Source organism: Eubalaena glacialis, chromosome 15, assembly GCF_028564815.1.
Source record: "Eubalaena glacialis isolate mEubGla1 chromosome 15, mEubGla1.1.hap2.+ XY, whole genome shotgun sequence".
Lineage (NCBI taxonomy): Eukaryota > Metazoa > Chordata > Mammalia > Artiodactyla > Balaenidae > Eubalaena > Eubalaena glacialis.
The window spans coordinates 41,551,847-41,564,575 of NC_083730.1; the positions used below are offsets into that span (position 1 = coordinate 41,551,847).

Consider the following 12,729-nt stretch of genomic DNA (forward strand, 5'->3'; position numbering starts at 1 on the left):
TTAAATTTTCTCATTTAAGTATTTTTTTGGTCCATAAGGTTATATTTTTACCTTCTTTAAAAGAGCAAAAAACATTCAATACTATATCTCCTATAAGTTTTTGTTACTGTGCATTTGTTATGCTCACAATACACTTTCTCCCTCCCATAAAGCCTCTTTGTTTTCTTAAGAATACCATTAAATTTGTATGCTAAAATTTAAAAACTACATTTAAAAGATAGTTTCAATGAAAATTTCCATTTTGGGGTATTACAGAGGGAGATACACTTACCTGCCCACTACAAACTAGAAAAAATATATAAAACAACTGTTTTCAGACATTGGACAACAGGTAGTAAAGGTATATGATCCCTGGAAGAAAGCAAACAAATGAGCTAAGCCATACAATGGCCCTGCATTTCTGTTTGGACAAACATTCCAGACTATGCTAGAGGGAGGGTAGTCCTAAGCAGAACACAAAAGTCTTGGTGAATTACGGAGACAGAGATCGGAGTTCAGGGAGGCTGAGGTGGCCAGAAGTTACAGAACAGAGTCCCAGAGAAGAGAGAGCTATTCAGAAAAATAGTTGAGTAATCGGCACATAGGCCCGTTTGAGTTTTTGCTGAATGCCAAGACTGCACATGTGTAGAGTTAAACTGCGATAGCCTGGGAAGAAAACAACCAGGGAGTTGGAAGTAAAACAATTCCCAGAAGTCACACAGAACAGGGAGGTGTACAAGTTTTGACCAGTCAGAATGAGAGAGTCATAGCTGATCCCAGGATACTCAGTCCTATTGAGAACCCAGAAAGAGCTAACTAAATGGTTGTTAGAGAAAAATCTAGCCTACAGACTAGTCCTAATAAAGCCTAAACATAAGCCTCTAAGAAGTCAAGATCTACCAATAACTTAAATGCCCGCTAGGACACTCTATAAAGGAAGACAACAAAATCTAGATACTCATTAATGTAACATACACACTAATGAACAGCCAAGAAAAATTACAAGACATATGATGAAATTTGACTTGTCAATCAAGAGGAAAAAAACCAGAAGTGACAAATGATGAAATTAGCATATGAGAATTTAAAAAAATCTATTATAAATAAGCCCAACATAATTAAAGATTTAAAGAAAAACATGAACATAATAATAAGATATAAAAAATAACAAAATGATATTCAATAGATGAAAAACGACAAACCTAAAATGTTAACCCCATGCAGTAAAAGTTTCAGGAGATTAGATGTTGCTTAAGGAACTTGAAGACACAGAAATAGACACTATCCAAAATGAAACACATAGAGAAAAAAATTAAGATTGGGGAACAAAGCCTTAGTAACTTGTGGAATGATACAAGTGATACATGTAATTGCAGTGACAGCAGAGGTGAAGATAGAAAAAATATTTGAAGAAATAATGATTTAAAATATTAAATTTAATAAAATCTATAAACCCACAGACCCAAGAAGCTCAATGAAACTCAAGCAGAAGAACACAAAGAACACCAAGGGGCACCATTATCAACTTGCTAAAAACTAGTGATAGAAAGTTCTTGAGCAGGAAGATTAAAAAACACATGACATACAAAGGAACAGAATAAGAATAAATCTTATTTAAAAATCTCATTAGAAAAAAACATACCAACCAGAAGAAATTATAGAATATTTTAAAAGTGGTGAATAGAAAACAAAAACACACTGCTAAGCCAGAACTGTATAAAAATTTCCTTTAAAATTGAAAGTGAAATAGATGTTTTCACACAAACAAAAGATAAAAGAATTTATTACCAGATAATCTCTATGGCCATAAACAAACAAACAAACATATATCTTCAGGTATAAATAAAATAATACTAAATGGAAACTTGGAAACAAACGAATAAAGACTTCCAGAAAATGGAAATATAAGCAATATTTTTTCATATTTAAAATTTACCTAAAACAAAGATAATAAGCCCAAGCTTTTCCCATGGAAGCCGCCAGGTTGAGAGGAGCGTAGTCTTCTCCTCTTGCTGCCATGGCGCGTGCTCATTCACTGATATCAGTGTTCTCTTAAAAGGAGGAGTCATCTGGCATAAATGTCACTTTACCTGCTGTGTTCAAGGCTCCTGCTCAACCAGATATTGTGAACTCTGTTCACACCAACTTGCACAGACAGTCCTATGCTGTCAATGAATTAGCAGGTCATCAAACCAGTGCTGAGTCTTTGGGTGCTGGCTAGGCTCTGGCTCAAGTTTCCAGGGTTCGAGGCAGTTGGACTGACTGTTCTGGCCAGGGTGCCTTTGGAAATATGTATCATGGGGGCCACATGTTTGCGCCAACCAGAACCTGGCAACATTGGCACCGCAGAGTGAACACAACACAGAAGTGTTATGCCATCTGCTCTGCCCTGGATGCCTCGGCCTTATCAGCACTGGTTATGTCTAAAAGTCATTGTATTGAGGAAGTTCCTGAACTTCCTTTAGTGGCTGAAGATAAAGCTGAAGGCTACAAGAAGAACAAGGAGGCTGTTCTGCTTCTTAAGAAATTTAAGGCCTGGAATGATTTCAAAAAGGTCTATGGCTCACAGCAAATGAGAGCTGGCAAAGGCAAAATGAGAAACTGTGTCATATCCAGGGTAGGGAACCCTGCATCATCTATAATGAGGACAACGGTATCATTGAGGCCTTCAGAAACATCCCTGGAATTACTCTGCTTAGTGTAAGCAAACTGAACATCTTGCAACTTACTCCTGATGAGCACATGGGACATTTCTGCATTGTACTGAAAGTACTTTCCACAAGTAAGATGATCTGTATGGCATTTGGCATGAAGCTGCCTCCTTCAAGAGCAACTACAACCTTCCCATGTGCAAGATGCTCAAAACAGACCTTTGCAGAAACTTGAAAAGCCCAGAGATCCAAAGAGCCCTCAGAACACCACACAGATTCATCTGTGAGTCCAGAAGAAGAATCCACTGAAAAACCTGAGAATCACGCTGAAGCTAAACCCATATGCAAAGACCATGCACTGGATGGACATAATTCTTCTCTAGGAGAAGACTCACAAACTCTGGATGGATAAGGCAGCAGCAGCGTTAGCAGCCAAATCAGATGAGGAAGGGGTTCCAGGCAAGAAGCCTGTGGTGGAGAAGAAAGGAAAGAAGGCTGCTGGTGTTAAGAAGAAGTCTTTTGTGGGGAAAAAGGCTGCAGTGACCAAAAAACCACCAGCTGAAAAGAAGCCCACAGAAAAGAAACCCACCACAGAAGAAAAGAAGCCTGCTGCATAAACTTAAATTTGTGCATTCCATAAAGGTCAGATCATTTCGGACAGCTAATTCTGAATAAAAGACCTGATCAAAGAGGCAAAAAAGAAAAGAAAAGAAAACAAAAACAAACAAAAAAATGAGCCGCAAGTAGAGATAATGCTAAAACTGTTGACATATATACATTACTATGTATGAAATAGATAACTAATGAGAACCTACTGTATAGCACAGGGAACTCTACTCAGCGCTCTGTGGTGACCTAAATGGGAAAGAAGGGGGGACATATGTATATATACAGCTGATTCACTTTGGTGTACAGAAGAAACTAATATAACATTATAAAGCAACCATACTCCAATAAAAATTAATAAAAAAAAAAGGCAGGAAAAACTAAAGAAAAACTGAAAAATTGGTGAAAAATAGAAAATAAATTACAAGATGGTAGATTTAAACCCAACCATATTGGATAATTAATCAAGTGTAAAAGATACTAACACTCCAATAAAAAGCCAGGGATGTCAGATAGGATTATAAACCAAAGCCAACTACATGCCAAATCCAACTATGAGAACCCTACTTTAATTATAAAGACAAAGATAGGGAAAACTAGAAGGATGGAAAAGAATATACTCTATAAATTCTAATTATAATAAAGCTGGAGTGGCTATATTAATATCATACAAGGTATTTCAGAACAAGTAATATTATCAGGGATAAAGAAGCATGTTACAAAATGAAAGAACTTAATGCACCAAGAAGACATTACAATCCTAAATGCAAAGGCATCTGATAAATGAAATTCAAAATATGTGAAGGAAAGATAGAAATAAAAAGAAAAATAAATCCATAATCATATTTGGAGCTTTCAAAGCTCTCAGTTAATGGCGGAAAAAACAGATCCCAAATCAGTAAGTATATAGAAGACCTGAACAAATACTATAAAAACATTGACCCTATTGCTGTATACTGACAACTCCATCCAATAATTGTAGGTTAGGTTAGTTTTACATGTGGATGAAATATTCAACAAGATAGGTCGTATCACAGGATATAAAACAAGTCTCAATAATTTCAACATATTGAAATTGTGGAGACTCCATTTTCTGACACAGAGGAATTAAATTAGAAATAAATGTCAGAAAGCTATCTGAGAAATCTGCAAAAATTTGAAATTAAGAAAAATTTATAAATGATTATAAACCGTTCAAAGAGGAAACCACAAAGGGAATTAGAAAATATTTTGAAAAAAAAAAAAGCACAACATAAGAAAGTGTGGGATGCAGGTAAAGGAGTTCTCAGAGGGAAATTTATAACATTAAATGTTTAGAACTTTAAATGTTTAAATGTGTAAATTTGTAACTTTAAATGAAAAGAATAAAGTCCCAAACAAATGATCTAAATGTCAATCTTGGAAGTTAGAAAAAGAAATGCAAATTAAAACTGAAAAAAAAAAAAAAACTGAAATAAATAGAAGGAAAAATTAACATAAGGCCAGAAATAAATGATATAGAAAACAAACAATAGAGAAAATCTAATAAAAGCTGTTTTGTTAAAAAATCAATAAGATTGATCAAGAAAAAAAAGATACAAATCATCAAAATAAAAAATGAAAAAGGGGCACACAGATGCAATGCCACAGACATTATCAAGTTGAAAAAGGAATATTATGAACAACTTCATGCTACTTATAATGAAAACTTATGAAATGTACAAATCCCTTGAAAGACAGAAATTACCAGAACTGACTGAAGACAAAAGGGAACATCTTAATACCTCCATGTCAATTAAAGAAATTATAATATCACAAAGATAGAAAACAGAAAAAGGAAGAAACAATTTCCAATTCATTTAGTGAAGCCAGAATTACCTTAATACCAAACCAGATAAAACTACTAGGAAAAAAAAACCCTACAAATAACCTCACAAAACATAGATGATGTTAAAATGTTGGGGAAAACAAGAAAAATAAGACAATGCAGAGATAACCAAATGGTCAGTTGTTCCTTGCCAACTGCTGCCACAGTCTCCACACACAATCACTGTCAGCTGTAAACAAATTAAGCCCAGTGGTTCACAGGTGTTCACAATCATAACACAAAAATGAACCTTCCTTCAGAAATGTAGCATTTAAAAGTTCTGAGGTGGAACTAAGAAAGATAAAAACCAGAATCAAGTGTACTGCTTGCTACCTTATGCTTCACTCCAACACAGATTTTAAGTAGTCTCCTACTGGTATGAAAAAATATGATAACCATCTGCATTTAAATGTTAGCAGTGGTATTCAAAGAATGTATTAGAACTCACTTGTTTACTATTAAAGTCGTACAGCAACATGATCAAATTATTTGCCTGATGGACTATGGAAACTTTATCCTAAGCCAGTAGAATATGTATGATGGCTTAGATTTTCATAATTATTTTTTCACCTTAACATAACTCTCATCTCCCAAAACAACAACTTCTTAACAATTTAATGAGAATAAAACCACAGTAAGATAATCTCTATTTCTTACATTCAGATTAAAAATATAAAACAACAGAAGTAAAGGAGTAAACTTGGAATTCCAACAAGTCTCCAGATTCCTTAAACTGCCATGTGATGACAATGCTGTGTACCAAGCAAAAGCATAAAGTATGTTTTAAGAGATTTTCCACTGGAAAATATACGCAATTTAACATTCAAAGGTCTTTAATTTCCCACTGCATTATTAAATAGCAGCCTTTTCTCAAGGCACTTTGCTATCTAAACAGAAGACAGCAGCAGAAACAACCCGCCTGTCCCTGTGCAGTGAAGTTCTCCTAAGACTGCAGTGCCACCCTGAGACTTTAGCCACCTTTGATTTTAAAGCCATCATTCTAAAATTTTAATAGGGAGTATAGTGGGTGATAGAGGATCGAAATCTGGGCTCACTCCTAGTAAATTCTCATTATTATATGAGTTTTGAAAAATTAAAATCTATATCCTCTATCTATACTCCATTAATAAATTTAACCAGAAATTCTATACGATCAGAAGAGAAATTGGCAATTCTTATACTCCTGAGTGTCAACAGCAGCTCTGACCTCAATTTCACTGAAGCACACACCTGGGTGGGTCTCTGCCAGGTCAAGTGCCAACTAAATTCTTCAGTTAAAGAAAAAAAGCATTTAAGGAACATTTATGCACTAACTGCTGCAAGGTAACTTTCAGGAAACTATCTTAACACCAAAACAAACACAAAGAAATCCTACCAAATAATTTTTAGAAACTGTGAAATGCCGTCTCTAGAGTCAGAAGTTGGTAGTTGGTAGTTGTGTTAAGGACATTTTTCCTCCTTAAAAAGAAGTTTCTTATACAATTGGTTTCATTACAGGAGTGTATTGATTGAAACTAGTTTCACTACCACTAATGTTCTGCTTAATTTTAAAGATAACATAATACTGAACAGAATAATGTGTTCTATTAATAACATTTTATTGAAACAGTAGACTGATTTTTTGCATGTTTGTCCAAATAAACACCCAGATCATTTGCCATGAATCTTCTTGAGTCTAAACAGAAGGCTGAGATGCAACTTGATAAAAATAAAAAGTTATCATAAAACATAATGAAAAACCCAATCTGAAAATTAAACAGTGCACTGCCAAGCTTCATGCTTTGTTTAGGGTCTGAAGCTTGCAATGAAGATGAAAGAGTTGCTCTAGTTTACTTAAAATGGCTATTGTGAGTCTTCATTTGGGAAAAACTATAAAAATAATTAAAATCTGTTAGAGGAAGTCTGGCCATTTAGTTTCTGAGGCAATTCACTCTAATCGCATTGCTCGTACACTTTAAGATAAAATAGCTTATTTTTTATTTAAAGATACTTTTTAACTTGAACTTTATTTTGTGGGGGTGAGAGAGGGCCGAACTTAACAGGCTTGTGTTCACGAACTAAAATACTTCTCCCTGGAGCTTTAAGTGTGCAGTGAGTCTACTCAGACCCATTCTGGTGGTGTACGTACACACAGGAGTGTGCATGTACACCAGCTATGTCGCAGGTGATATGTGAGAGGATGCCATCAGGGCATTTCTCTGAGAACAGTGATCCACATGCCACTTGGAAGGCAACATTTGCATTTCACAGCCAAGAGATAAGGCTGTGTTCTACTACATATTCTATATAAACTTAGTCCTTTATCTGTAGCTGATCTGCCTCACGTAGAAAGTTGTTAAAGATCTCTTCTATATTATTTACCATTTTGAAAAATTCTTGTTTTCTACATTTATATGGCATTCTCGATATTAGGAAGCCTAACTTGTCCTGTAATCTTTCAAATTAATTTTGAAAAAGAGAAGTTATTTAACTATCTTAAAGAAATAGCAATGTTTGCTACACAAATTTAAAAGTAGGATTATAGAAACTGCAATATATTGACTTCAGTACAGTTAGATGTAAGAGTTCTATATTTAAAGCACCAGAATTTATTAACCAAGACTCAACAGTGTAATTATATACTCCAGCTTACAGAATACCCACCACCTGGGTAAATCTTTCATCTACTGTATAACATATCATAATTCATTAAACAGTCCCTTATTGATGGAAGCTTAGATATTGTGCTGACCACTGACGCATGGCTTACTCCACCCTCCATTTAATTATAAAATGTGGGAAACTACAGACTCCCTTCTATTAGCCAGAGCTCTGGATGTCAATTAGGTTCTGCTTATTTCACATGATTTTGGGGGTCTTCTTTGTTTGTCTCTGCTGGCAAGGACAATGGTGAAAACATGAGAATTCTCTCCAGCATTAACAAAATAGGGGACATTTTTCAGTTTTTTGGGTAAGAAGCAGCAGTGTGGCAGCAGCAGAAGCACCAATGGCTTGCTGACCTGGCTTCCTAACCCTTTGGTCTCACTGGTGGGAATCTATTCTGTGGTTTCCTGGATGTCCAGAGACCAGTGCAGCAGCAGTAGATGCTTTGTTCCGGATTCCAGCATAGCTCCAGTGATGGTCTCAGAGCATTATGCCCTGAGTATATTAGTTCTATATTGTTCTGAAGTCACCAACCGAAGTCCAACATAAAATCGCTTCTTAGGCCCTTCCAAAGCTTTTATTCCTAGTATAAAATTCCTTCTTGTTTAAAATATCTTGAATGGTTTCTGTTTCCCACACTGAACTCTGACTGACAAGTCTTTTGCTATTACTAACAATGAATTCTTTTTTTTTTCTGAATTAAGATACAATTTATGTACAATAAGATTCATCCTTAAGTCTACGGTTTTTCAAGTTTTAAGAAATGAGTACAGTCGGGTAATCACCATAATAATCAAGAAAGTTCCATCATACCAAAAAAACTCCTCATGCTTTGTAATCAGCCCTAAAAATTCTTGATTTGCTTCTGTCTCTGTAGTTTTCCTCTTCAGGAATGTCATATAAATGGACTCACACCTTGAGTCTCGCTTCTTTCACTTAGCATAATGCATTGGAGATTCAGGTATGTAGTGTGTATGCTAACAGTCTGTTCCTTTTTTTGCCGAGTAGGGCCATGTGGATTGTTTCCAGTTTTTAAGGACTATGAATAAAGCCACTGTAAATACTCACATATAGGTTTCCATGTGAATACAGGTCTTCATTTCACTTGGGTAAAAATCTAGGAGGTAATCCTGGTAAAAAGTGCACCTGAACTAGGGTGGGAGCAGTGAAGGTGGTAAGCAATGGTGGTAGTTGGGATATGTTTAGAATGGGCTGGATTTGGTGATGGACTGGCTCTGGGGGTGAGAGAGAAAGAAAAATGTCAATTATGACTTCCAAGATTTTTTTTCCTGAGAAACAGAAAGAATAGGAATGCCATTTACCGAGCTAGGCAGATGAGAGAGTTACAGGTTTGGAAGGGAAATCAAGAGTTCAATTTTAGTCACACTAATTTTGAGATGTTAGTGGACAGATCCAGTATATGTTTACTGTTAGCTTCATTAGATTGAAACCCTTTAGGGTAAAATCTGTATCTTTTACTGATATACAATTTCCCACAAGAGTAAGGGAATGGATTAGAAGGTTTGGGGGTGTTTTTCACCCCTAGAATTCTGCAGTGAGAATCAGGCTGTCACAGGTATAAATTTACAAGTGCACTAAGTTTCTTGTATTCCACAAATGGCTACTTAAAGGGTCCCTATAATTTAGGTAAATATGGCATCGCTCTGTGACAGCTTCAAACCAGCATTTTTAAAGCAAAGTAATACCATTTTCTGGAGAACATGAGGCAATTTCATGGTTAGGGAATTTTTTATGTTGAATTTTCCACTTTTTGTTTCCATCAATTATTGCTATACCTCTATCCTCTTTTTGGTCAGAACAAACAGCTTTAGTTCCTTAGATCTTAGTGTGGCATGATTTCAAATGACAGCATCATTTTAACTGAGTTCCAAGGCTAGATATGGTGTTTTAGCTTTGATGTTGCCCCCATAATCAGAAAGCGATCCCCAAAAGCTCAACCAATATTACCTCTTATCCTTCCATAGTATATACAATGCTTAACCTCCATCACTTTCCCTTTAGTGGATCTGCAACCCCAGGCAATGGAGACTCAAGTAGTTAAGTCCCTATGTGATCCAAGCTAACTACAGATCTAGTGGAAGTTGAGGTGACCAAATTCTGGCACTAGAACGAAATATGTTATAGTAACAACAGAAAAGTTCCTCATTAAAAAAACCCACAAAATGGTACAACTCCTTTCAAGATATCGTTAGTCTTTCATCAACAGTCAAAATTATGGTAGTAGCCCAGTATTTCTGATGTTTTCCCAGATTTTGTACTCTATTCACCAAATGTACTTTCTTCAAATGCCTCTTTGCCCAGATAAACATGATAAGCTTTTCCTTATTCTTTTCAATACCTAAGACCTCTTCATTACTATTTATATTTTAGCTGCCCTAATCTTTATGACTAACAACTTCTAAATAAATACTCTATCAGTTAGTAAATGAGTAAGGAAAGAGAAATCCATTAGCTTAAATAAATTAGGTGTTTTCTTTTTCTTGTAATGAAGCCTCTGGAAGAACACAGTCTGCAGCTGTTACAGCAGTGTCGCAATGTCATCAGGACTTCAGTTCCTTCTATATTTTTGTTCAGACATGGACTTGCCACCTTCTACTCACAAAATGGCTATTCAATCTCCAACATCAGGTCAGCATTCCATAGAGCAAAGCTTCTCAATCTGGCCTCTTGACATTTGGACAAGATGATTCTTTGTTGTGGGAGACTGTCCTGTACGCTGTAGGATGTTTAACAATACCCATGGCCTCTACCTGCTAGATGCTACTAGCAACGGTCAGTTGTAAAAACCAAAGATGTCTCCAGACATTGCCAAATTTCCCCTGGGGGTCAAAATCATCCCTGGTTGAGAACCGCTGCCATTGGGGAAAAAGAGACTGGACAAAGGATGAAAAGAGGCATAAAATCGAGTGTAGCAGACAGTGGAGCCTGCTACACTCCCACCCCACCCCCACCCCCGGGCCCTCTTAAGGGAGTTTCTTAGAAACCCCATGGCACAAATTCTACTTACATCTCACTGGCCAGAACTGGATCCCAGTGCCACCCCATCTGCAAAAGAGGCTGGGTAACGCGGGTTTTATCCTGCGACACTGTTACTCTCAATAAGACTGGCATTCATTTAAGAAGGAATAAGGGAAGAATAGATAATAGGTAGGCAACTAGCATTCTCTGTGACAGAAAATGTTTCAGTACTTTATTTGCAAGACAATTTTGTGCAAACTGACATTCTTGAGCATATCCTTGCAAAGACTCCCAAGATTTTAAAAAGAAAGTTTACTTTGATTTGTGTCTTATATAAAAGACTTACTCTTTTTTGGCAGAGGCTGCCTTCTCCCTTAAGAATTGGTTATTCTTTACGGCTTTTTGTACGTAATCTTTTTCTTCCTTCTGGACATAACTTAGGTTTTAAGGCTCTGTTCATTTTTTTCCCCAATCTTTCTTTTTTCTTTCTGTTTTAAAAGTTGAAAAATTTCTATTGATCTATCTTTAAGTTTACTGACTTTTTTTTTCTGTTACTCCACTATGTTGATGAGCCCACTCAGTGAATTTATTTCGGATACTGTATTTTTTTGGTTCCAAAATTTCCATTTGGTTGTTTTTAGTAGTTTCTATTTCTCTACTGATAAATTAATTTAAAGTGTTTACATTTATGCCACGGAGAATTGCTATAAAAGCTTCTTCAAAGTCTTTCCCTGATAATTTCAAAATCTGGGTGACCCTGGGGTTGGCATCTGTTGTCTTCTCCTTTGAGAATTGTTTATAATTTCCTGGTTTTTTTGTAGGTAGCATAATTTTGAATCATACCCTGGACATTTTAATGTTATACTGTATTGACTGTCAGTCCTTTGATCTTTTATAATCTGCTAGAGAATTTGTTTGCCTGTTTTAACAGGCAATCAGGTCAGTTAGGTTCAGACCACAAGTTCTTCCTCACCTCCTCTGAGGAGTGGTTCTAACTGAAGGCCAGTTCTCAAAGACTGTGGTGTGCTGCTGTGGGTTTGTCTGACACATGCACAAACTAGTACCTGTGCTGGTTATACACAAAATGAGGGGACACCCTCCCAAGCTCTCTTTTTTTCTGAGATGTCCTCCTTAGTCTTCATCACAGACACCCCTTTCTGGGTTATCTGGCAGGAAAGACAGGGTTTCTCTTGTAGCACTTCTACTATAGCTGCAGCCTTGCAACTGGGTCTGTCTTAGGAGCAAAGCTGGGAAAGGTAGAAAAAACATAAAGATTCCCACCCCCATACTATTAAATGCAGGACCCATTTTCTTGATTTCTCTGGATAGAAAAATGAGATTTCTATCAGAGTTTTAATTGCCAGAGCCACTGTTGCCCAGCTCCATAACTGGGGGCAAAGCCACGGGAAAAAAGAAACAAAACAAAATAAAACACTAGGAAACTCACCCCAAACTAGTTGCCCCTCCAGGTTTTAATTTCCCAGCACCAACTGTCTGCTTTTGATTATTTATGTAGTTGCTTTTGTATTTTGTCCAGAGTTTTTAGTTCTAATCAGCAGGAAAGGTAGGCTATAGGGGGCTTACCTCAACGAGGCAGGAGTATAAACTTTCTAAAATGTTTTTTATGAGTCATAGAAGTATAAGCTTCTATAAAAGTCAGAGGAACTAGCTGCACAAATCACAAAACCTTAATAAGTAACAAAAAATAAAGAGAAATTAAATACATTCATTCTTAAATCAAAAGTGTTAAAGTAAAACAATAATCAGGATGAAAAAGGAATTTTTCATAGCCAAGTCTGAACTAATAAAGTCAGACTGTCAATGGGTCAATCTGGTTATGGAGAAAGAGACCAAAATACTTCTATTATTCTTCCTTTTAAAGCAACTTTTTGGGAGAGGGAGTGAGGGGAGAAGGCGACAAGCCTAATAAGAAGCAAGGCATTTAATATTGGAAAGCGAAAGCATCATCCAGGAACCCTAGAGTGGCTTCCTCCTACCTGAATGTCTTACAGTGTCACAGACATA

The 12,729-nt window shown here is 36.3% G+C and overlaps 1 protein-coding gene and 1 pseudogene across 5 annotated transcripts in view; one reads left to right on the top strand and one right to left on the bottom strand.

Moving 5' to 3' along the window:
• The window catches only part of KIAA1328 (KIAA1328 ortholog), a 352,094-nt gene that overhangs the window by 164,290 nt on the left and 175,075 nt on the right, over nucleotides 1-12,729 (bottom strand). The window lies entirely within an intron of this gene.
• Nucleotides 1,961-3,247, top strand: LOC133075673 (large ribosomal subunit protein uL4-like; annotated as a pseudogene).